Genomic DNA, 18,208 nt, shown 5'->3' with positions numbered 1-18,208 from the left:
GTCACTGTTCTTTCATTTGGAAGAATAAACTATGTTTTGGTCTCACAGTTGTAAACTTATTTTGCCCTACTCTGTATGTACTAAATTCACAGTCTTTACCAATATTTGGTGACACAGACACTGGCTCACCGCAGTGCCCGTGGCATCATGGATAAGGCATGAGACAAATTCACATGGACTACCGAGTCCTGTGGAGGAAAAGGGATGGCACAGCTACTTCCTCAAGTGGGGAGCGCCTCAGAGTGGCCTGGCCACTCTCTCAATGGGAGAGCGCACTGATCCTTGCCTAGACAGGCCTTTACTGGGATTAATTTGCACAGAAATACAGGTACAGCTTATTAATCATTATCAGGCAGTAAGGACCAAACAGTAGATAGCGTATAAATAATTCTGAGGGCCTATTTTGAGTCAGTGTCTCTTAGCTAAAGGGCTACAAAACTTTGGGAAACAAACTCATTTCCTGTTTGGGCCTTTTAACTAAAGCATTCTTAACAAAGATCATTCTTAGCAAATCAGGTTTCACAGGATTTTACACATCCTTTCTCAGGCCTGATCACCAGGGAGCCCGCCCTTTCCAGCACAGGGCTGCACCACCCTCTGTCATTGTTTCAGGCTTAAGTCAGGTAGAGGAGGCAAGATAGCCAAGGAATTAGGAGAAATGAGGACTCAGGCTTCCTCAAAGCTGAGGAGCAAGGGTCCATCACCCCTTTTCTCCATAGCCCCCCAAGTCCTTCCCTGGGGCCTCCACATGATCATTTCTGTCTTAGGAGGTTCCTCCCTTGGGGAATCTTACCCATCATTGGCTAACTGATCAATCATTGGTGGCCGGTTATGAGAAAAGGAGCAGAAGCTGTGCTCCTGCCAAGGAGATAACCTTTGTCTCCTTAGTGGCTTATGGTCTGAAGGTCACTCACTCAGCCTTAACCATGGGAGGTTTACAGCTCCTGAAACCAGGCAGGGTGGTTCCCAATGGTTCCGCCCAATCCACCAGGAGTTTCCTTTCTTCCTGGTATAAATTTTATAATCCATTCTCAATACCCACCTGCCATTTCTACAGATGTGAAAGGCAAAATAATTACAAAAATTTTGAAATTATCTTGTATACAGCACCTTATCCCAGTTTACAATTTGGTGTATAATCAGCCTGCTGTGGTAGCTATTTTTTCTTCTATGATCAGCTGATGTTTGAACCATGCAATAGATTAGAAACAATGAGAAGGTTAAGGTCAGTATTTACTGGAAATTAAATGCACTCACACATGATGACTATGTTTTTTGGACACGACAAGACAGAACAGCTACTGCTGGCAAGGGAGGCTTGAATCTCTTGAAAATTGCACAGAGTTTAGCTTGGAATATGAGTGTGGGGAGCAAGGGATTCTAGAGAACCTGAGACTGAGCAAAAGATCCAGAACATGAAAGAGCAAGTCAGAGTGAGAATCCCCACATGTAGCTGAGTACATGATAATAGAATGAAGCTGAAGCATAGATTGGTTCAAAGAAGAGTGGGTCTCAATTATTCTTGCAAATATGTAGGTTTTAGATTTTGTACAGAAAGCTATTAAATATTTTTGAGTATGGAACAGACATAATAATATTAAAACTTTGGAGGTAACAATGACTGCAATGTGGCAGGTGGACTTGAAAGAGAGAAAATGCACTGGGTGTCAGCAATAATATCAGTCCACATTCTGATATGTATGAAGCTACTCCTCTGGAAAGATGAGTAAGGATTTCCAGAGGACCAGTTGTTTAATGTTAGGGTGACTCTAGATGTCAGGTGTATTAGGGGTCGTTGTGGAATTAAATGGTTTTTAACAACAGTACAAAACAAAGGGATAAAGAAAGGGGAGGCAGAAATGTTGGGAGAGAAGACCAAATAGGTCAGAAGCTGGATAATGCAGAAGTTTAGTTAATGACAAACTTTACAAACTAGACTACATTGGTACTTATCAAACATCAGCATGCATTGATTTAATTCACCTGTAGAATTTTCAGAAATTCAGTTGTGAAGACTTCTCTCTCCTTTATGAGGTTCTAACTTGGTAGGCCTGTAAGAAGACCAGGTGCTAATGCAAGTGCCCTGATCCTCAAATTTCTGAGAAGCAGGGCTACAGATCAGTGGGTCTCACACTTTGGCATCTGTCTGAGTGTCCTGCAGAGCTTCTTAAAAGACAGATTGCCATAGAGCCCAGGCTTCCTGATTCAGCACATTTGGATGGAGCCTAGAAATTTGCTTCCCACTAAACCCAATCTAATGAGGTGATGCTGATGTGGGGACCATATTTTGCAGACTACTACTGTGGGCCATCGATTTAACAACTATGGGTAGGTTAGAAATCCACATGAGTAGCATTGCAGAATCTGGCTCAAAATATCTACATACAGGTCCCAGGCCCTATATACTTCCACTTTCTTTTAAACCCTGCTGTGCTCATCCCCACCCTCACCCCAACTTATGATATGCCCTAGAATAGGAGATGTGTTATTTGAAAACACCTTCTAGGTTGACTATTACAAAATCAAATGTGACACTGTAACTAAAAGTACACTGTAACTGCAAAGGGTACCGTATGTGAAAGACATTAATTTTGTTTCTAACTCAATATACCAATACCGCTCAATACAATCTTCAGGTCAAAACAATTCTTGTATGGTCCAAATGATCGAGGTGCGTATTTAAAATAAAACAGAAAAAAAATCTTAGAGAGGAACTATATAAAGTGAATAGATTTTAGAAATAGTATCTATTCTTATGCCCATTTCTGTAAATGTTTGTATTTGACACTCTTGGTCAGGCAGTGAACAGCAGTATTTGATGACTATGAGTCCTTATATACCTATATGCCTGACATTTAGAAGTACCATAGACTAAAGCATATCAGACCCTGAGTGTGCTTAGTAAAGAAATTCTTTGCACAACTACTAGATGAATGATACAACACTGTTACAAAAACAGAACCAGCTCCCACTCTGTAGTCATTACGGAGATTCAATGCAAGAAAAAGGTACAGAGATTAGGCCTTAAAATATTACCTACTGAATAAAAGAAATCTGTGATAAATTAAAGAAAGTAATTATGGTGTAGAATAAGTGCTTTCTTCAGAAAACCCTGCCCTACAAAATGAGAAGGTAGGGTGAACTCTTATAAAAGATGTCATCTGGAGATGGCCAAAATATGAGGTTATTATTCTACTTTCCCAAATTCTAGTAAAAAACAAAACAAATAAAAACAACTCATTGTAACTTACTGAGATAGCATTGTATGAGATATCAAAAATAAAACACACCACCACCACCACCACCACAAAAACACTGTTTTTGGTCAATTCACTAAAACTGTATTATAGAACAACATGCAAAATATATTTTCTTTAAACACATTTGGGTAAAGAATAAATCCCTCAATATTGCCTTTTATAGATTTTTGTATTTGTCTTGAAAAGCTAAATGTGAAAGAAAAGCATTAGGTAAGAGATAATAGGCAAATGCCCAAAGAACTAGCTAGAAGCAGGCAGGGGAAATTAGGGAGCCTCTACATCCATCACTGACAAAGTCATCCTTACTGATACAGGCATGCTTTTTTATACATTTTGTTTTGTTTTGTTTTTGTGTTTAAGACATAGAAAGTTGATGCACTAATATGTGTTTAACAAATAATTATTAAATTCCATTTGTTGTTCAGTCAGTGTGCAGTCACCAAGATGATTAAAACTGAAAGGTAAATAGGCATAATAATCTTGCTTTTAAGAGTCATTTTAGCCCTGACTTGTGTGGTTCAGCTGGTTGAGCATCATCCAGCAGAGTGGAGGGTCCCAGCTTTGGTCCCAGGTTAGGGCACATGCTTGGGTTGTGGATACAGTCCCCAGGCAGTGCATGTGCAGGAAGTACCTGGTTGATATTTCTCTCTCGTATCAATGTTTCTCTCCCTCTCTTCCTCCCTCTCTCCCCCCTCTGCTAAAAAATAAATAAATAAGAATATTTTTTAAAAGAATAATTCTAGTTGCAGTCAGACCTTATCAGAAGTCAATATTTTTTCCAGACTTTAGAAAACTCACTTGGAGATAAGGCAATTAAGAAAATGGATTGTTTCCCATATCTTAAGGTGCCAAAAGCAGGTAAACTATGAGGAAATAGGGGAGAGAGTGCCAGATAGGCACTAACCATTGCAGAAGATCACAAATGTAAAAGTGATGGTGAGAGCAACTAGATTAAATCAGTATAGGTTAAGATGGTAACTATTGGCAACTGTCTCTAGGAGAAATCAGCTAAATATAATTATGACAAATTAAAATATCTGGCAAGATACATTTGCTATAATCTTTAAAATTACTTATCACTTTAATTCTTTATAGTAAATAGATTATTTATATTTCTTTTTTGAAAGTTAAAATTTCACATTTATTTTTATATGCAAAATGCTAACATTTGTTTGCATATACTTCATTACCATTCCAAATTTCTAACATTTAAAATGTTTTTTTCTTTTTAAAATTTTTATTCTATTACAGTTGTCCCAATTGTCCCCCTTTGTCTTCCTTAGTCCCACCCACCCCCACTCCCACAGTCAGTCCCCACAATATTGTCCAGGTTCATGGGTCATTCATATATGTTTTTTGATTAGTCCATCCCCTTTTTTCCACCATCATTCTGCCTCTCTGGCCACTGTCATTCTGTTCCATGTTTCCATCTATCTGGTTCTATATTTTTCATTAGTTTATTTTGTTCATTAAATTCTTCTTATAAGCAAGATCATACAGAATTTATCTTTCACCACTGGCTTATTTCTCTTAGCATAATATTCTCCATGCTAGTTCCATCCATGCTGTCACAAAAGGTAGGAGTTCTTTCTTTGCTGTGTAGTATTCCATTATGTAAATGTTCCAAAGTTTTTTAATCCACTCTTTTACTAATGGACATTTAGGTTGTTTCCAGCACTTGGCTATTGTAAATAGCATTGCTATGAACATAGGGGTGCATACGTTCTTTTGAATTAGTGCTTCAGGATTCTTACAGTATATGAGCTTTGTCTGGAAAAAGTTCAGCCATTGTTAATATAACAAGAACATTTTGCACGACATTGATGTAACCTGGCAGCTAAGAGGAGTGAACTGGAATGCACATGTGTGAACAATGAGGAGTTCATTGTACTAGTCAGTGCAAATAGTAGACACTGTAGGCATGTGTACTGTGTGGCCATCACACTGAAAATGACTGAGAAAATCTGCATCAAAGTTGGCACTAAGTTTTAACATTCCTTCACAAAAACTATTCAGAAGGCTACAGCTATGGGCAACTGATGATTGGCAGCTTCATCACCAGAATAAACCCACTAAATCATCACATCTTGTGCAGAGTTTTGGGGTGAAACAACACATCACTTAAGTGAGCATTACCCCCTACAGCTCAAATTTGTGCCCTGTGGCTTCAGGCTTTTCCAAAAACTAAATCACCTTTGAAAGCAAAGAGATTTCAGACCATCAGTGAGATTCAGGAAAATGTGTTGGGGCAGCGACAGCAATTGGGAGAACTGTGTAAAGTCCCAAGGTGTCTACTTTGAGGGGACTGAGGTGCCATTGTCATATTGCTTTCTGTATTTTGTATCTTCTGCAGGAAATGTCTTTATTTTTCACATTGCTTGGTTGGATATCCTCTGGACAGACCTCATTTTCCCATCGGTGGAGTCACTGGGTCAAAAGGCAGTTACATTTTTTATGTTTTGAGGAAATTCCATGCTGTTTTTCACAGGGCCTGCACCAGTCTGAATTCCCACCAACAGAGCACTAGGGTTCTCTTTTCCCACATCCTTGCCAGCACTTGTTATTTGTTGATATATTAATGATAGCCATTCCAACTCAAGTGACATGATATCTCATTGTGGACTTAATTTGTAACACTCGGATAGCTAGTAATGTTGAGCATCTTTTCACCTGTCTGTGGGCCATCTATAAGTCTTCCTTACAGAAGTGTCTATTCATGTCCATCCATTTGGTATTGGATTGTCTTCCTCATGTTGAGTCATATGAGTTCTTCATATGTTTTATAGATTAAACCCTTGTCCAACATATCATTGGGAAATATGTTCTCCCATACAGTTGGTTCTCTTTTAATGTTGATGGTGGTTTCTTTATCCATGAAAAAGGTGTTTAATTTGATGTAGTCCCATTTGTTTATTTTTTCCTTTATTTCCTTTGCCCTAGGAGATATATCAGCAAAAATATTGCTACAAGGGACAACTAAAATTTTACTGCCCATGTTTTTTGCTAAGATTTTTATGGTATCATGACATATTCAATTCTTTTAGTCATTTTGAGTTTATTCTTGTGTGTGGCACAAGTTGGTGCTCTAGTTTCATTTTTCTTGTATGTACCAATCCAGTTCTCCCAATGCCATTTATTGAAGAGGCTGTTTTTACCCAATTGTATGCTCATTCTCCTTTTGTCAAATATTAATTGACCATAGAGACACAGGTTTATTTCTGCACTCTGTGTTCTGATCCATTGATCTATGTGTCTGTTCTCATGCTAGTACTAGGGTGTTTTGATTACAGTGGCCTAGTAGTATAGTTTGATATGAGATATTGTGATCCCTTTTACTTTGTTTTTCTTTTTTTAAGTTTTATTTTAATCGTTGTTCAAGTACAGTTTTGTGCCTTTTACCTGCATACCAGCCCACCCCCCTGCCCTCCCCATCTCCCTGCCATTTCCACACCCCCCTTGTTTTTGTCCATGTGTCCTTTATATTTGTTCCTGTAAACCCCTCCCCTTTTCCCCTGAAGTTCTCTCCCCTCTCCCCTCTGGTCATTGTCAGCCTGTTCTCTATTTCAGTGTCTTTGGATATGTTTTGCTTGTTTGTTTGTTTTGCTGATTAGGTTCCTGTTAGAGATGAGATCATATGGTATTTGTCTTTCACCACCTGGCTTATATCACTTAGCATAATGCTTTCCAGTTCCATCCATGCTATTGTAAAGGGTAGGAGTGCCTTCTTTCTCTCTGCTGCATAGACTTTCATTGTGTAAATGTACCATGGTTTTTTGATCTATTCATTTACTGGTGGGCACTTAGGTTGCTTCCAACACTTGGCTATTGTAAATTGTGCTGCTATGCACATTGGGGTGCACAGGTTATTTTGGATGGGTGTTTCAATGTTCTTAGGATATAATCCTAGCAGTGGAATTTCTGGGTCAAAAGGCAGATCTATTTTTAGTTTTCTGAGAAAATCCCATATTGTTTTCCATAGTGATTGTACTTCATTTTTCTTTCTCAAGATTGCTGAGGCTATTAGGGGTCTTTTTTTGGTTCCGTATAAGTTTGGATTATTTGTTCTAGATCAGTGAAATATGTCATTGGTATCTATAGATTGTTTTGGATAGTATGAATATTTTAATGATGTTAATTAATGAACAAGGTATATGCTCTAATCAATGAACAAGGTATATGCTCTTATTTATTTGTATCTTCCTCAATTTCTTTTTTCAAAACCAAAGTATATAAATAAAAAATAGCGAACACCTAGGAACAGTACTGAAGAAATGCAACAACAACTCCAGTATCGATGACAATTGCGCAAGTATTAATAAAGGTGGAATGACAATAAGGATAATATTAAAAAGGGGAAAAGAATGTGAGATGACTTACAGATAGAAAGATAGTTTTGAGAGGATGGAGGGGGGTGAAATAGTAAGAGTGAGGAATACAAACAATGTGTACAAAGGGAAAAGATAAAATTTTAAACAAAATAAGAAAGAGAAGGATGAAGGCAAATGGAGTAAGAGAAGGGAGGAATAACATAAAAATAGTAAAATAATTGAAGGGAAAAATGAACACAAAGAAACAACGTTAAAAAGCTATGCAGGAGAAAACTTAGTGCTTAAAATAAAAATGAATGAGGTAGAATTCATCTCAATAGAGTCTGGTATTTGTTGGCCTACTGCCTTCTCCTTCAGAGTCCATCTCTGTTTTCCCAGTCTTGCTTTAGGTAGCCTGTTTGAGGCTACAAGCAATCCACCATCTGCAGCTGTCTCCTTCAGGGTTGGCTGGTCTTCACACTTCTGCCCTGCTGGCTTTTTATCAGCACAAGACCCAGGAGTGGTTCATCTAGCATCCAACAACACAGCAGGTACCACTTCCACTGGCCTCCATAGGGGATTCTGGTGTGATCAGGAGGGTGGGATTCCTGGGTCAAACCCAGGAGGTACTGTTCAGCATTCAGGGAAGGTGGTGATTATATTTCCTGCCTCTGCACCCCACGTCTTGGTCCGCCCCAGATTATTTCCACTATTGTATAGATTTCTGATGAATTAGCTGTCTGTTTCATGTGTGGAGTCAATCTGTATAAAAGATCAGCCTTTTCCTGCTTGGTGCTGATGGCAGCTCTTCATGACAGCTGAGGCTGGGTGGGGTCCTGAATAACTCTTTCTGCACCAATTTATAATCTCTCTGCTCAGCTGCTGTCAGTTGAATAGGGACAGAAGAGGAGCCAGCATAGCACCTGATAAAAGTTTGTAAAGGGCTCCTTTGGAGATGCTCTGTCTTCCCCCTGTGGTATGCATCCAGCAGGGGATTCTGAAGCCTAACCTTATTGTTCTGCAGGGATTGCAGTCTTGCAGAGGAAGGATGGGTACAACTTCCCCTTTCCAGAGGGTTGTATTCTGTGGTTTGCGTGGCCCTGCCTGGATGCACAGAATTTCAGGTGCTCAGCTCTAACCAGTCCAGTTCCTGGCTCACTGCTCTCAAAGGAGGCCAGACCCAAACCCTCTGTTCTGCATGTAGTGGCTCAGCTTGCCAGCCATGCTATGTGGGGTCTCCAACCCCTCCATTATGCAACCTTCTACTCTTCCTGACCAGCTGGGTTCAGTGGACATGAACCATGCTTTGAATGTGGCCTCTTTGTTGGCAGGGCAGCTATGGACATGCATGGGTTTCCTACTCAGCCACGGCTCAGCTCTCCTGTTAAAAAAATCTCTATGTGGTACCCACACTGCAAGTCTGGGCCACTGCCCTGATCTCTATGCACTCCATTTCCCAAAAGTCAAAAAGTCTTTTTCAGACTTTCAGAAAGATTTTTCTTCTCATGGCCACAGCCTTCTGGTTCCTTGGACAGTCTTAGGAACCAGAATTTCTATCCTGGGGTTTCTGAGTCGATGCTGAAGCCATTGACATGCTGCTCACTCTGTGTGTACAGCCAAATCCTCCCAGGTCTCTCCCAGTTAGGACTGAGTCTTCCCTGTGTAAGGACCTGGGTGCTTGCTCCAGGAGGGCAGGAGCCGCCAAGCTGCACTTTCTCTCCTCTGCTCTCTCCTTTGCCTCAGGCCCCCTGTGCAAGGTCTTTCCCCTTCAACTTGTGAAGTCTCTTACTGGACAGTGGAATGTCTCTTCTGCACTCCTTGGCTTCAAAAATTCATATCAACGGAGATCCCACTGATTGTTCAGGTCAACTGTTGGGAGATAAGTTGAAAATCCACACTGGGAGTATGAGCTAGTGGGCTCAGCTTCCACCTACCCCCATCTTTCATACCTTCATTTCTGTTATATAAGAAATGACTCCATGAAGTAACCTCCTCCTTATATTTGGTCAGAAAAAGGTGAATATATATACCAAAAATGTTGGTAATCATGTAGTACAATACTGACTCCATTTCAACTTTTTAAATTTTATACAGGGTGCAAGCTTTTCAACAGAGTGCAACACTGGAAAAATTCAGAGTATATTGTTGAACGAACTGGTGTTATATGAAAAGTCGGTCTGAGATTGTGCCCTTTGGAGAAGATAGTCAAGGAGATCAGCAATTCAATTCCAATTTTTCCCTTAGAGTGAGTTAGCCTAGCAGTATACAATGTGCTTAGATAGAAGTCGTTAGTTTCATACACTATCACTTTCTCTGAGGTTTTTTTATTATGTTACATCCCATGCTTTTGCCAAAAGCTGTTATAATAAATGGTCACATGGAAATGAATCTGCCATTCACCACAAAGCTGTTTTAAGGAACATGGAGAACTATATTTCTTATATAAGATCCCAGGTGAAAATTTATTTTAAGACTTAATTCTGGCATGAATTTTTATTTTCCTAACTAAATTAATGTATTTTCTAAAGAAAAATGTCCTATATAACTTTTCCCCAAAGATGTAGCTCAATGGCTAAAAGAATAGATTGTAGAGACTGGCTCTAGGTAAGGGTTTGTGTTTTGTTTGTTTTTTAATCTTCTGTAAGACATCATTCTCACTGTGCTTGCTCTCTGAAGAGGAAATTCATTTTTTTCAGGAATATGGCTTCTGGGAGTCTATTGACTCCTTTTAGTAATTAGTAAAGATTAACACATATTATGCTTCTAGACTAAATTATGGATAATATAGAAATATTACCCCTTATCCTTTTCCCTCTGCCTTCAACAACATTCCTCACCACAATTTCAGGGCTTCATGACTCGGAAAGCTTGCTTTAGGTATTGTCAAATCAATGTAGCAGTGAGGACAATAATTCATAGGGCTACATAGTATTAAATCCCTGGGCTTAGAAGAAAACATAAAAATAGGTAAATCCAATCACTTGATAGAATCCTATCTAGAATATGAGTATGTGTGTAACAAGCTAGGCATGCGCCCTGGGATGCAGGAGATGGGGTATAATGAGATCAAGTCTGACTTTAGAAAATTTCAAGTAGCAGGTTTTTTTAAGTCTAGAAAGCTATATTTAGAATACTTTTAAATTGTAACATTGCATATATTATCACTATCACCAGTGTTTCCACGATGTTAGCTGGAAGTTGACAAAAATCCTGAGCACAGTAATTGAGAAAGGGCCCCAAACAAAACAATGTTTCAACCACCCTTAGGCCTTTGGGTGTACAGCAGCTGGACCTTAAATCATGTCCAAATCCCACCTGCTAAGGGGGTGGATTTTTTTATGTGCCTTCGGGCCTTCTTCCACTGATCAATATTTGTTCTTATTCCAGTCTACACTAATTATCATTGAAGTCATCTAGGATTGAGGGTCAAGGCAATAGTCTGAGATAAAGCACAAACTCAGGCTTTAATACAAAATTTGCATATCCAATTTCTTGCCCTGCTTCATAAATTTTATTTTTTGTACTTCCTGGTTCTGTCACATCAGCACCAAAAATTCAGTATACCTAAAGTAATGGATAATTAAAACTTCATGTCCAGGAGATCACCAAATATCACAATTTCTACCCTGTAAATACCTTTAAAATTTAAGTCATTTTCTCTTCTCTCTTCCTCATTCATTTTGTTCTCTAGATCCCATGTAATTTTTCTCTTACATATTATGACTTTACTCTTTGGCTACTTCTGTATGCAGAGAATACCATTCTAAAATATCTATTTTATGCATAAATCCCCACATTTTGGTCATATTGTAGTTTAAAAACCCATGTGCAAAAATGTATATGTTAATAAGCTTGAGTGTAGTAATTATTTCATTATATATGTATATCAAGAACATATACACTTTTTAATTAAAATATGTATACTATTTTTATTAAAATATGTATGCTTGATAGAGCCTTTTGTAATGAAAAAGAAAAAAGACAAGATAACAGTACTGACAAAACAATAACAGCAACAGCAACAATAAAAATCCTCAGCAGGGTAGTGCCATTTTCTGGTCTAGCTCCTGTTGACTTTTCTATCATAATCTCCCACTGCTTCCTCTACTTACTTGATATTTCCAAGTGCACTACCTTTCCTGATGCCTGTTGTTTTTACATGTGCTATTACCTTTGCTAGTTAAGATCTTAATCCTAAATCTTGTTCCCTTATGAATCTTTTATCTGTTCTTTCATGTTCCAATTCAGTGTCACTGTCAGGTGTCTGCACTTGACTATCCTCCATGTTCGTGACTCCCCTCCCCACCAGGATCCTGGCACACACACTGTCAGGCAGTTAGGCAACCATCCCGCAGTGTTTATTCCTTTAAGAAAGACAGAGTTACATTTTAATTTTTCAAAGTGTTTCTTCACAACGCTAAATGTCTTGAGGGCTGACATCACGCCTTATTAATATTTGAACCCCTGTGCCCTGGTACATAATGGCTTTTCAGTTCTTTTCTCCAGCATCCCCCTCTCTAATCAATTCCAGGGGAAGTATCTTTCCGAATACAGATCCAGTCATGTTATTCACAACTTGAAAACCTTCACTCAGCCTTTACCCTAACAGACACATTTTAAACTGCTTAGCCTGGCATGAGAGATCCTTCAAAATCTGGCCCCAATATAATTTCCTCTCACTATCAACACACCTGACACAGCTCCCCAAATACACAGTCTGCTATCTAAAATTCCTATTTCTATTCATGCCATTCACTTCATCTGGTTCAGCTTGTACATGTAGAAAGTTGCTTGAAAAATAGAAACTAAATAAGTATTTGTTAAAAAATATAAATAAATGAAAGACTGAACATGTTAACTTGTTTCAGACTATATACATGGTAACAATGAATAGCCATAACAATATATTTCTGCTTAGAAACTGACAACTCACCACTTCCATGGAATTGAAACTTTGACAACACGGGGGATTCTACCATAGAATTCTAAAGTAATGAGGGAAACAGGATAAATATTAGACTGAGAAATATTTCATTTCTTTGAAGCTTCTGTGAATTTTCCAGGAGATTGGTATAGTTTCAAAGGGTAAATCATCTTTCACTCTAAAATATGTTTCTTGTCAGTTTTTTCTTTATATCTGACATGTTAAAGGTGTAAGAAATGAACTCATGGCTTATTTATTGGGACAACAAAGAAAAAATTACAATTAACATATTTAAAGTACAAAAGGTAGTATCATTTTTCTGCGTGACAGTATTAACTAGAATATTGGGTTATTATTGTATCAGGTAGTGCCACATACTCCTACATCATTTACCTCATACATACACATCTGCTCTTTGCGGCCCAGATTCACTCCCTCTCCCTTCTTGTCAAGACATCCCTTCTCCCTTCATCACCCCCTATCCCCATGAATGAGTCCACATTTTTTAAAGCAACAGGCACATTATATTTTCCTGGAGAAATGAGTGGCTCAGGTTTCAGCACTGTCTCTTTGACAGTATTATGAGGAAATTTCAGAGCATTTCTATATTATAGTGTTATTACTTCTATGTCTTAGTGATACTTTATAGAACTGATTCTTAACTTTGAGGAACATATTTGTCAGAGATACAGTGTCAAAGAAAGAAAAAGAATAACTTGATGAGTGTTTTACATAATGTTAGAGTGTTTGTTCACATTAATATTTTAACAATCTGAAAATTGTCACTCGGTGTTTCTTGGCTTAAGAGGGCCATCTAAATCTTTGAAGGTCAAATTTGTCAAACTGTAATACACAATAAAAATAATGTGCATCCTAAAATTTTCTCCAATATGGAAGAGATGATGCAGCAAACAAAGTGCTATACAGCCTAAGGAAGAATCAATTGAGAGCATATTTAGGTGAGGTAATTAAGAATAATTTAAATTAGAAATGCATGAAATGCCTATACATGCCAAGAGAATCTATGGCATTAAAAAATCAAGTCTAAGACCTCATAGTGGGGTTTTTTTGTGTATCAGTCATCTTAATATATTTTTACATATAATTCTGAATATATTAAAATATCACTAATGAGACAAAAATACAGTCATATTCTCATTTCATAAATCAGCACTACAGACTTTAATTTGCTGAAGGTTTTCCTTAACCCTTATTTAAAATACAAATAAACTCCAACATAAGTTCCCACTGAAAGTGTAGGCTAATACTGAATTATTGATAGTTATCCTAATGGTATTATTCTTTTAAATCTTGGAATTCAAAGAGTTTTTATCAATCCCTTTCACATTTAGATTCTTTTTCTGGTTCTTGACCCCTAAAGTTCAGTCTGATACCACAATTGGGTGATTTCAGGATGGGGTATTTAAGTAATTCCTGCACTGTTATCTCCAGGTTTTTAATTTGAATTCTGTCATCACTCAATTAAATTTAGTTGTCTTCCTCCTTGTTTCTAACATTTCCAAAAATTCTAGATCTCCTTTTACCTTTATCCCTTGCAACAGGTACCTTTGGGTATTAACCCCTGACTCGTCACAGCAGTCAGGAACTGAAACTGTTTAGATTTCCTATCAGTCCTTGGATAAAATATGCTTGAAGTATCCTCAAAGTGGATTATGCAGTGTGAGTAAAAAAAAAAAAGGTAAGACTAAGATGTGAACAATTAAAGGACATCAACATCTAAGGATTAGATAGATGAAAAGGAGTTACTGAAAAAATCTCATTAAAGTAGGTGTGAAAACTAGCATAGGAACACATGACTTAATTTAAAAAAGTTTCAGGAAGTAAACCAATTTAAACCATGCCAGGAGATTCAGAAAGGTAAGTAACACAAATAATGAGTTGAGAACTTGGAAAATTGGATTTGAGTAATGAAGAGCTCCTTGGTAGTGGAGTCTGGGATGAGACTGCTTGAATTCACCAGTTCTGCCGCTTAGTTGTGTGACCTTGGGCAAATAGCTTAAATTCCGTGGTCCTTAGTTTCTATATCTGCAAAATTAGCATCATATGAGTGATTTTCTAATATTGTTATGGTTTGTATGAGTTAATATGTGTAAAGAACTCAAAACAATGTTTGGCACATAATTACATAAACAAGTGATGTATTTGGAAATGTGCTACCCAATTTTCCCTTTCGAAGAAGGAGGGAAAATTACCCTAGCTTCTTGGAAAACTGTTTTAGTATTATCCCCTCCAGGATTTACTTCAGCTACAGAGATGCATCACATCCAGAACTGTGCTTTTGTAGAGATGATACAGGGTGCAGCCAAGGGGTGGGGGCCCAAAAAAGATTTGGAATAGTGTCCAGAGCTCAAAGTATATGAATATTGGAGAGACATATAAGATGTCCTCACCCCTTCCCCCCACAAGTGTGAGTTGGGGGAAGGAACACATGGAGCAGGAACATGTGGGGCTGTTTTGTACAATCACAGCCTTGCAGCTAATCCATGACATAGTCATTTAACATATCTATGGCCTTTGGCAGGTCACTTGGATATGTTAAATGGCTGTGGCCAAGCTTGGAGCTAGGGGGATGAAGTCCCCCCCCACCCCAGATGTAACTGGGAGCAGGTCCCCTGAGTTACAGCACCCGCGTGGAAGCTTGGAGAAGATTGGCTCTAGGACATGGGGTCACGCCTGCCCAGACTCACTATGGCAGCCCAGTAAAGCTGGGAGGGTATGGGAGTACTGGCAGGTGTAACCGATTGTAGGAGGAATCGGAAATGAGGCTGCAAAGGAAGATTGGCGTGGGGATTTAAACCCAGAAATGGCAGCCACTGGGAGAGAGCCATGCGGTTTTGGGCAGAGTTAGGACCCTCTCTTAGCGAGGTGAAAGAGGGAGCCGCGTGGTTTTGGCAGAGTGCAGACTCCCTCTTTCCCAGGTGAGAGGGAAAACCACCGAGCTTTGCCAGAATGGAGATCCCTGCAGCCAGGTGAAGAAGAAAGACACACACTTTTGGTGCAGTGTGGACCCATGCAGCTTTGGTAGAAGAGGCCCACGTGGCCTTGGGGTACTCCCTTTGGCCACGTGGCCTGGAAAGCAGGAGAGACTTTGATTGGAAAAATTGGTACAAAGAACTCTTGCCAGTGGAAGGTGCCACATGATTTTGGATTAATTGGAGATCCTGCCTGGACATCAACACAGCTGACAATACCAGCGGCCTGGAAAAATGGACGTGTGCTCTTTTCCTGACTTACGGTACCCGGAGTTGGGACAGGGCAAGAAGGGACCACTGTGTGTGTGTGTGTGTGTGTGTGTGTGTGTGTGTAGGTGTATACCCCAAAGGACTTTGATATTTTAATGACGACGTTAGCCCTGAATAGCATTAAATAAATATTTGGTTTTCTTTTCACCAATCTCTGGCATTGAGAGATGTCTTCCCAATTGGTGGCAGACAGACGAGCCCAGTAGGTATTAGTATACCATCCTTGGGAGGGGCCTCTGTTTTCTGTAGCAGTTTTGGGCACTGACAGTCTCTGATGGCCATGCTGGCTCAACCGTCCCATGGGGTAGACTGAGCCTATTGGTTCAGTCCTGCTTGCCTTTCTTTTCCATGTTTCTACTCAGAAGACTTGTCTGTAGCAAACATCTTGAACATTGAATTTTTTCTTGAAATCTGCTTCCCAGTGAACTCCAACTGTGGCGTAAGTGTAATTTGCTTTTGCCTTTTTAGTTGCATGGATGAACAGTCAGATAGTAGTAGCACTGGAATTTTTTATGCTTTATATTTAATGGGACTGTATTATTAGAACTATATTAGTGTTAGTCTTAAATAAAGTTTCAAAAATAAATTTATTTTTGTATTTGTAATCATAGTAACTACCAGTGTGGTTGCACAATAAATAAAACCTATTTATTACGATAAACTGTTAAGGATTTCTTTACAAGCCATCTATAAAAAGAAATAGCTAGTAGACAGTAATTTGTACATACTATAATTGACCACTTTCATTAACACCCAATATATTACATATCCTTGCATGATAAAAAATATTTATTGTTGGTAAATTAAAATAACATATCAAATGTTGCATACAGATTAATGGACTGTCCATTAAAATGAACATAGCATTAAAAACAAATGTGAGATTGGAAGAATACTTAAAAACTAGAAACATATTGAATAATTTAAAGTTTCTAAAGCAAACAGGAAATGGGTTGTCTTGGTGCAGGGGGTTTCCAACATAATCAAAAGTTATTACAAACCTATGGACACTGAACTTTTATTTTAGTTCCTCAATGACACTAACTCAAAAATCTGTCTTCTCCTAAGATCCTGTCAAGAACCTTACTTATTTTTTCTAACTGCATTTAGTAAATGCTTACATTAAAATGATTGTGAAAACTTTATACCAGTAAGTTTTGTGAAAAGGAATTAAACATCAGAAGCTGCATGGGAATAATTTAATGACCCTATTCTCATCAATTCTCTTTCTGAGGAGAACTCAGGACAAGACCATACATGGCTCCAGGTTACAGCATGAATGATCTGAGTTAACTGTGAGGAAGATTTCCCTGATGAGCAATGGTTGTTAAACATTGAAATAGGTTTCCAAAAAGAGTTTGTAAAACAGCAGAAAAGAGGTAACCTTAAATATGGTCTATATCATATTCTACAATGTTGGTTGAATAACAGCGCTGCCCATGAAATATAAATGCAGGCATCTCTGTGTGTATTTGCATGTATGTTGTGTGCGTGAGAGAGAGAGAGAGAGAGAGAGAGAGATGGGAGCTGCATCTCAACATTTTTCCAGTCCTTGTTATATTTAAAGTATGATATTCTGATACGCAGGCCATGTTCCTTGAAAGACATTGACAACACAATAAACACTGGTTAAAACCACTTAATATCAGCCAGTTTAAAACTATCTTAATGTGGTAGATAAAATAGTATTTTAAAGAAACTTAAAGTAGTTTATTCTAAATATCTAGAGCTAACTTTCAATTTTGCTAGTATGAAAATGAAAGCAATGTTTTGTCTAAATAATGTCTACTTACTACACACTTTATTGAGTTTTAAAGATGAATGTCCTGCCCCCTCCCCCACAATCCTTATATCTAATGGATTACTGCCCTAGACATGTATTGTCTTTTACATAGAGTGAAGATGGAGTGGAAGTGAGGGAGAATATTGATAGTAAAAGGTAACTTGCGTGAATTAGATTTTTCTTTAACATTGAGCTCTCCAGGTTTCACAGGGAAAATGGTGGAAAGGGCTCCAACCCAGGCTCCTGGTGGCAGTCCTTCTGCCTAACCACCCGTGTTCTGGGGAGCTGGATGGAGAAGACTTTGACAAGCATGTGCTGTGTTGCTCTCGGAGACACTGACTGTGGCTCATCCTCCTCCAAGTTTCCCTTGCTAAGGGTTGTTTGCGTTGTTGTAAGTTTGCAATTTTCACATGGATGTACCCCAGCAACGTAACAACCTTCTAGATGTACGTTTTATGACATCATTATCATTTTATCAAGTTACAAGTGTGAATAAGTGTCTTTGAGTACATTATAATGAAAACTTGGAAAACCACAATTGGATTTTACAAGGAAAACATATGGTTCTTTAATGGCAAGGCAACAAAATTTAGTGAAAAACAAGTTTTCTTTTTCATAATTCTCAGAAGAGAATCCAGAAAGAAAATGTCAGCAACAGAACTAATTTTCTA

General features: G+C 38.4%; 1 long non-coding RNA gene across 1 annotated transcript; it reads right to left on the bottom strand.

Annotated features, from left to right (window-relative positions):
- Window positions 1-459: 459 nt before the first annotated feature.
- Window positions 460-15,472, bottom strand: LOC119004180 (uncharacterized). Its single transcript, XR_005070143.1, has 3 exons — window positions 15,327-15,472; window positions 13,669-13,671; window positions 460-470 (listed from the first exon to the last, which is right to left on the bottom strand). It is a non-coding gene; the product is annotated as an uncharacterized LOC119004180 (long non-coding RNA).
- Window positions 15,473-18,208: the final 2,736 nt, after the last annotated feature.

This window comes from Sturnira hondurensis, unplaced genomic scaffold, assembly GCF_014824575.4.
Source record: "Sturnira hondurensis isolate 20B ecotype Veracruz unplaced genomic scaffold, ASM1482457v3 Scaffold0019144, whole genome shotgun sequence".
Classification (NCBI taxonomy): Eukaryota; Metazoa; Chordata; class Mammalia; order Chiroptera; family Phyllostomidae; genus Sturnira; species Sturnira hondurensis.
This window is presented reverse-complemented; position numbering and strand designations above follow the sequence as displayed.